The 7,984-nt window shown below is 43.2% G+C and overlaps 1 long non-coding RNA gene across 1 annotated transcript in view; it reads right to left on the reverse strand.

The window, feature by feature from the left end:
• The window catches only part of LOC116663722, a 134,918-nt gene extending 129,155 nt beyond the window's left edge, over positions 1 to 5,763 (reverse strand). The window contains exon 1 of the long non-coding RNA XR_004320010.1: positions 5,660 to 5,763. This is a non-coding gene — a long non-coding RNA (uncharacterized LOC116663722). The remainder of the gene's footprint in view (positions 1 to 5,659) is intronic.
• Positions 5,764 to 7,984: the final 2,221 nt, after the last annotated feature.

Here is a 7,984-nt window from a genome sequence, read left to right on the forward strand (position 1 = left end):
CTGAATCACAGTCTGAGGGCAGAGGCCAGCAACTGGTGTATCAACAAGCACCGCCCCCCCCCCCACCAGGTGATTACAGAGTACAGAAAAGTTTGATAAGCACTGAGTTCAGGGATGGGAAGGGAGAAGGGAAGGAATACAGAAGAGGAGGACCAGGAAGAAAGGGGTGTGGGAGTGAGAGAAAGAAAGGACAGAAGGAAGAGAAAGGGAGGAGAGAGATTAGGGCACAAGGATGGGGCTGAGATCAGGAAAGTGAGGGATAGACTGAGAAGAAGAAAGAAGAACGGCCAGGAATGGGAGGGAGAGAGAGAGAGGCACCTAGGCACCCTTTGATGGGTATGTGTGGGCAACTACGTGGATATATAAAAAGCAATTAGGTGTCTATTAATTGAAAGTGGATAATAATCAGCTTGCAGTATTGTTGTTTTAAGACTTAAGAAAATTAAAATAACACTTCTCCGAGGGCCCTGGCGCCTAATATTGGTAATATCTGTATAAAATCACTGGCCCCAAAACAGCTTAATATGAAATTAGCTCAATGCAGCCCCTTTCTAATCCTTATTTTCCTCTTAATTATTAACAATTCTCTTCATTTATTTTCTCCAAGGCCAACACCTCTTAGGAGGTCTGTTCTCCGTCTGACTCACCTCTTGGCTTACTTTAGTTCTGCTTTCATTCTAGATTTTTCACTCTTCCTTGAAACCCTCTTCACTGTCTCTATTCCAACTCATCCAGCTGACTTCTAACTAATAAAGTGGAAAAAGACATTAGTTGGGGGAGTGGTGAGACTGAGACTGCCCTGTAAGGTCCACCAAACCACCACAATTCTGACCAAGAACAAGAGATAAGATTAATGTTTGTTCAAACTGAGACTGGAAGGCTTTCCATTTAAAAGAGAACCGAAAAGAAGCAGAGTCAAATTGTTTTTTAGTATCGTTTGACTTCCTTATGGAGACCTCAGGTTTCCTGGAGTTTTATGACCAACAGAAAGCACCTGAGAGGCCAACTAATTCCAGAGATTCAGCTCTTCTTCGTTGTTTAATAAAAACCATAAAATCCACCTGGCTAGGAAATTTGAAGATAAAGAAACAACTAATTAAACTTAATTAGGTCAGTCTGGGCTGGCTTATTACCCTGTTTGATTGGCCTCAGGAGAAGCTGATCGTGGATTCACCAAGTGCAACTTGACAAAGGAAAGCCTGAAATCAGGGCAGGTGCTATATTTCTGTCTGACTGAAGATGTAATTTTTAGTGAGAAATACACAAAAGAGGTTAAAGAGGAAAACGTACTCTCTATGGGGATGGCACAGTCAACCACAAGCAAGTCATTTCAGGCCCATGCTCATTTCTCAGAGTGGAGCAGAGGCGATTATTATAAAAATAAGACAACAGGCTAATTTTATAGGTGGTTCTGGATTTCCTTCACCTAAATTAGCCAAATGTATTTCATCTTTTTTTTTTTTTTTTCTGCAAGTTCTTTCTTACTTGCAACCCAGAAGAACTAAAGAGAGCTATATAAACTGATGACATTGATGATGGCCAAGTTTGTCTGAAGGACCCAAACCACACTCTACCACTGATAGGAGCTCTGATTCCTAGAATGTGAGGACAATCTTATCCAAACAGCATATGTGCTTATGATGATCATTCATCCTGCGATCCTTCATTTTGAATGTAGTTAATTGGGTTAATTCATATTGGTTTTTGATTGCATCAAGATAAGATTGGTTTGGCACATAGAAATGACTTTTAAACCTAGAAAACCAATTTAGAATTTCAATCTTACATCTTACCATATAAAAGAACTCAAAGGATTAAATGAGTTTTCTTTAAGGATATGTAGGTCCACGCTTCTCAAGATGACCTGTGAACACCTGCACTTAACCTATTAGAATTATGGGTTAAAAATACAAATTTCTAAGCCCCAACCCAGGCTACTAAATCAGAATCTTCCATATTAGGTCCAGGGAAATGTTATTTATTTTTTTTAATGCTGCCAGGTGGCTATGATTCACTCTAAACCCTGAGAAAGTTACTTCCTGAGTATGAAACAAGAACTGTCTTTGTTTGCTGAGGATCAAAGTGGTCAGGGTTTGAATGTCAGCTCCATCACACCATATGGTGGAATGATTTACCTTAAGCAAGTCATTTTACCTTTGTACCTTGTTCCTAAAATGAGGATATTAAGAGTCCTTATCCCCAAATATTATGGCAAAGATTAATAGATGGGTAGTGTTTAGGACAGCATCTGGCTACATAAATCTTGGCTCTTGCTGTTATTAACACTAAGATTACCTAGATAAAAGTAGTAAGCCAATCAAAAAATTGTTTTTCTCAATGCATCCATGTGGTGATCTGGGTTTACTACTGTATTTTAAGAATCTTCTGGGTGCCCCAAAATACCAGCAGTTGAGGACACAGCAGTGACATGCCCTCAGGGAGCTTTTGGTCTAGCAGGGAAGATGGAAAATATATCCTGAGCAGCATTATAAGTGTTGTGGACCACAGCAGATATAAGTTCTAAGAGCATATTTCAGGGAGACTAATTTTACTATGCGGATGGGGAGAGGCCTCCTCAAGGAAGGGGCAGGCAACCTGAGAGATGAACAACGAGTAGGGTCAATCAGGGAAAGGGAAAGAAAGAGTATTGGTAGTGGAGGGAGCGGCATGTATGAAAAAATCCAAGCAAGAATGAGTCAGATGCTTTGAAGGAAATAATATCCAGCAAGACTGGAGCAGCAGAGGCAATAGCTGAAAAGAGGCCAAGGAAGAAATAACAGGAAATCTTGCAGGTCATGTAAGGTTTGGGGCATTCATTCTGAAAATCCAAAATAATAAAACTGAAGAACAAAAATTCAACAAAGAGAATAAGCAGTTGAAAGGTAATGTTAGGTAGTTAGATAAGTGGGGGCATTTGGCAGATAGGTGGAGGGGAAGGAGGTTGGCCCAGAAGATGGAGGTATGCCTGCCTTCAGCATAAAGGGGCTTTACTTCCTCTAAATGAGTGCCAGCGAGAAATCAGTTAGAACATGACAGACAAAACTGCGAGGTAGCAACAAGGACTTAACCGGGCATGACACAATGCTCATTGTGATATAATTAGCACTGTGGTTTGGCCACCCCTCCATGGGTTTTTCTATGTGCATCATGGATAAGGACATGCACAAAAAAGACAAGCATGACTAAGCACTCCAGGGGCAAGAGAGGTCAATCACGAGACCACCCCTGAGCGAGGGTATAAGAGAAGGGGACAAAGACTGCTCCTATCTGCCCTTGGATCAGCCCACCTCCCATTCTTGGAGGTGCACTTTCCCTTTGATGATAAATCTTTTAAAATCTTTAGCTTCACAACACTCTGTCTTCCATCTGAATTCTTATCTTCCAGGTTATGACAAGAACTTGGGTCTTTTCCCTTCCCCTTCTGGGGCAACAGTATGAGCAGACTTTCTGACTTATAAGCCTCTTGCACATCAGTGACTGGCATAGACATATTAGAAGCCTGGCTAGACTTAGCAGTTGTCAGCCTCTGTTCAACATGTTTTTGAGCATTAGATCCATGGCTCTCTTAATACTACACTCTTGCCAAATCAACGGATGTACCACAAATACAATAAAAATACTATAAATACCCTGAAATTCCTACTCAGCTGTAACTCCAAGCACCACCTCTTCTCCTGATCTCAAGATGTACATCATCTGTTCCCCTCTTGGCTTACTGTCTGCAGCTGTGTAATAACAACACCCCAAGCACCCATTAGAGTCAATTTTATTGGTAACTTCTGCTTACTTGGGAAGACCATCATTAATCAGCTTCTGGAAATCAAAGCCAACCGCAGCCTCTAGGCTGACAAATACTTGCAGTCCACCAAATACTAGGACCATGTGGAAAGAGAAGTAGAACGATTAAAAAAACAAAAAATCTGTACAGAGAAATAACCTTTTCATGTCACATTGGTAAGTCACCGGCTGCCTTAACACTTTTTAGCTGGAGTCACTGCTGACTATAGAATGAAACTCATTATGTTAATCTTAGGTAATGCCTTAGCCTTGAATGTTCCTCCCACCTTCTAAACTTTTATTTTTATATGTTTCATTAACTGATTAGCTGAAGATTGAAAAATAAGTGTGTGAGTAAACAACTGCGTTTACTCCACTTTGGATTTGCTACTAAACTATAATCAAGATGATGAAGTCTACCCTTTGGTTCCCTTGCCCTTCCTGTTCTTCATCTCATGTATACATTTGTCTCTTAAAATCTTCTCCTTGGCTAACCCAGTCCTTCCTCCTCACATCTTTCTTCTCCCCAAGTTCCTACTTTTTAAAGATTGAGTTTGGAACTAACCGTTTGCCAGGATGTACCCTACTCCTTGGAGGCTGAAGCTGCAGAATGTAAAGTAGAAATGGAAAATAAATAATGTATATCGATAATCTGATGTTGCGATTCCCACCAGAGCCTCCAGAGCAAAGACACAAAGGTCAGGGCACTGCCCTGGGAGAAGAGATGCTGCATCGGGGAGGTTTCCAAGGATGGTGTTCAGACTCTTCTCTGTGAACTGAGTGTTCAACTAGTAACGCACCACTGACTACTCTGAAATTAAATAAAACTTTGTATGCTGGAATGTATTAAATGTTCTTTTTAAAAGTTCCTCATTTAGAAAGATTTGGTGGACTCACATTAAGATGACCCCCAACGAGCCACACCCTTGTATAACTGCCTCCCCTTGAGTGCAAATGGAACCTGCCAGTGCTTCTAAATGATATATCATGGCAAAAATGATAAGATGTCAAGCCTTTGATTAAGTTACTTTATATAGCAGAGGTGATGCAATGTGACTCCTATGAATGTGTTACATTATATAAGACTCTGACTTAGAAGGCCAGAGAGAGAAATTCTCCCACTGGCCTTGATGTAGGCCGCCATGTTGAGAGGCGGCCTTTGAGGAAGCGCACATAGTAAGGAACTGGGGATGGGGGAAGGGGTTCCTAGTAGCTGAGAGCAGCCCCAGCCAACAGTGAGCAATAAAACGGCAACCTCAGTTTATAGCACCAAGGCAATGAGTTGTCAACAACTGGAAGGAACTTAGACACAGAACCTCCCCGAGGCACGGCTCTGATGACAATGCAGCTTGGCTAGTACCTAGATTGCAGACGGTGAGACCCTGAGCAGAAACTCCAGCTAAGCTGTGCCTGTAGTCCTGCCCCACAGGAACTGTGAGATCATAAATACTTAAATAGCTGGTTTATTTCTTTATCTTTTCCTTCAATACTTTAGTAATATTCCATTATCTCCTTGCAACAAACTTTCTGTTCCAAAAAGTGTGATGTAAAACTGATTTTAGGTCCTTTGGAGGCAACATGCCCTTGTTCACTTGTAGTTATTAGAATTTCCTTTGTGCCTTAACCAAGTTGGCATTTATACAGATTGCACATGCTGGCAGGGCCAGCTCTGGAATGGCAACATAAGGAGCTCAGCTGACCCTATCGCTGGTGAAAACACCATGACCAGTGAAAATTAATGAAAGAAAAAAATTAAAGTCTGGATATGGTCCTAAGGGCATACAGCAAGTGGAGAAACACTTCAGAAAATCTATGCAATCTTGATAAGAACAGAGACAGTCTGTGGCATTTTGAGCCTTTACTTTCCCTTCCCCCAGCTCACCGTGACCAGAGTTCCACTCCAGGCAGGTGCAGCCAGGAACACAGGCATCTCTTCCCCTGCGGTTTCACCGGCTCCCCTGGCAGGGTGGGTGCCGGGACCTCTCATCCTCCAGCTAAGCATTGCAGAAGCTTTGTTCCAGACAAGCGCGCTCCAACGCTGGGAGCCTTCCTCCAGGCGCCGCCCGCCAAGCACACTTGTTCCTCGTTACCTCATCTCCACTCGCCTGTGGGTGGGGCAAAGTTTCTACACCTGAGGCAGCAAGCCAAGACCAGAAGCCAATGCTCCGCACAATGGCCCACTTGTGAAGAAGGGATGTTATCTCTTGAGAAGTGGGTTACTGTCCGTGCCGCCCACCCCACCCCTGCCAGAGCAGTGGTACAGACATTTTGGTGGGAAGCAATTAAAAGGGGGCTCATAGCTCTATGAGAACAACAAGCCAAACCATAGACCAGGTAGAAGTTTAACCGAGAGTACCAGGGAAAGAGGCAGCTAAGAAGATCCCTTCTGAGGTCAGAAAACAAACGTCAAAGGCAAGCTTCAAAGACTAGCCCTGCAGAGAATGGAGTTTAATTAGATTGGCTTGTGGAGCAGTTTATGCCCCAGGACATTGTTGAAAACAATAGAACAATCAGCCAGCAATTAAAGGAGGCTGGCAGCCTGGGTGTGATACCATCAGAGGCTGACAGTTTAACAGAGATCAGGGAAAAAGACAGCCAGAGAGAGTTCTGCTGAAGCCACTGTCATCCCAACGTGACTGTGTGCGCTGCCGAAGGCTGGGTCCTCGGAGGCAGCATGCTGTGAGGAAACAGATTCCACTGGAATATCCAGCCAAGCAACTAAAAATATAAACAAGCAAACATCAACAACTACAGTGAGCCCTGGAGGTGCGTCTCAGTACCCAGAGTTGGAAAGCACATGGAAAACTGGTGGAAATACAAAACGGTGTAGCCACTTGGTGAAACAGTCTGGCGGTTCCTCAAATGATTAAACAGACAGCTGTCCTATAACCTAGCGACTCTATTCCTAGGTCTATACGCCTCCCCTACAAAAGAAAACATATGGAGACTGAAATAAACACACACCACATGAGAGCTGTGAGTTTCAGTTTTATTCAGTGACTTTCTGAGGACCATTGCCCAGGAGACAGCCTCTGTGACAGTTCTGAGAAACAGCTCTGAAGAGGACTGGGAGGGGGAGGCCAGTGTATATGTGATTTTGGCCAAGCGGGTACATGCAATCAAACACCTCAGTAGAAGTCCCGAGAAACAGATAGCTCAGTATGGGAAGATACAAGAATCCGAGTTCATGAAATCTTCTCTTGAAAAACCTCTAACTATCTGGGCCTCTGCTGTGCCAGTTTCCCCAGAGCACAGAGTGCCTCATCTCTGACCTGCACCCTCAGTTCCTTTCAGGGTGTAGTGCAGGTCAATGACTGCAGTGGCTAGTAAGACTAACCCTTGTAGAACCAGGTAGCAAGCAACATTCCTTAGATGGCACAGTGTGTGGCCAGGCCATTCAGGATGGCTGTTCTCTTATTGTCTGTACACCCCCTGCTCAACCAGTCCCTGTTTCACTCCATGACTGTCCAATCCTCTTAATTATAGGGCTTAATTAGTAACCACCTACGTGGTTGGCCCCTGCCCCAGCTGCTGGTTTCCCTGGTAACTGATGAGCCAACATCAATTCTCCATATAAATGGGAGCCTCCTTCTCCCCCAAGTAGCAAAGATCTCTGCTGTGTCCTGCCTGCTGTCTGCCATCCCTGGTGGGGTGAGTCTCCAGGCCCTTTGGTTCAGACATGGAAAACTCCCTGCCCAATGAACTGTTTTTGTCTCTTTCACTGTCTCTGGGTTCTTTCTTTGCTCTCGAGCCTGGGCAAAAAGGCCTGCAGGTCTGCTGAATACAGCCAGTAGTAGCATATTACCGCCACAGAAAAACATGCACAGGAGTTCACAGCATTATTCATAATAACCAGAGAAGTAGAAACAACTCAAATGTCCATCACTGGTAAATTTATAAATGAAATGTGGTCCATGTATTCATATAAATAAAAGATTATTTGGCAGTAAGAAAGGAATGAAATCCTGATACATGTTCTAACATGAATAAACCTTGAAAAACATTATGCTAATGAAATAAGCTTCTCACAAAAGACCACATGTTTGTCCAGAGAGGCAGAAAGTCAGTGAGTGGCTGCCTTAAGCTGAGGTTTTGGGGTTAAAAAAATGGAAAGGGATCGCTAATAGCTATGGAGTTGCTTTGGGGGGATCATTAAAATTTTCTAATATTGATGGTGGTGATGGTTGCACTCTGAATTTACTAAATA

Source organism: Camelus ferus, chromosome 5 (assembly GCF_009834535.1).
Source record: "Camelus ferus isolate YT-003-E chromosome 5, BCGSAC_Cfer_1.0, whole genome shotgun sequence".
NCBI classification, from domain to species: Eukaryota; Metazoa; Chordata; class Mammalia; order Artiodactyla; family Camelidae; genus Camelus; species Camelus ferus.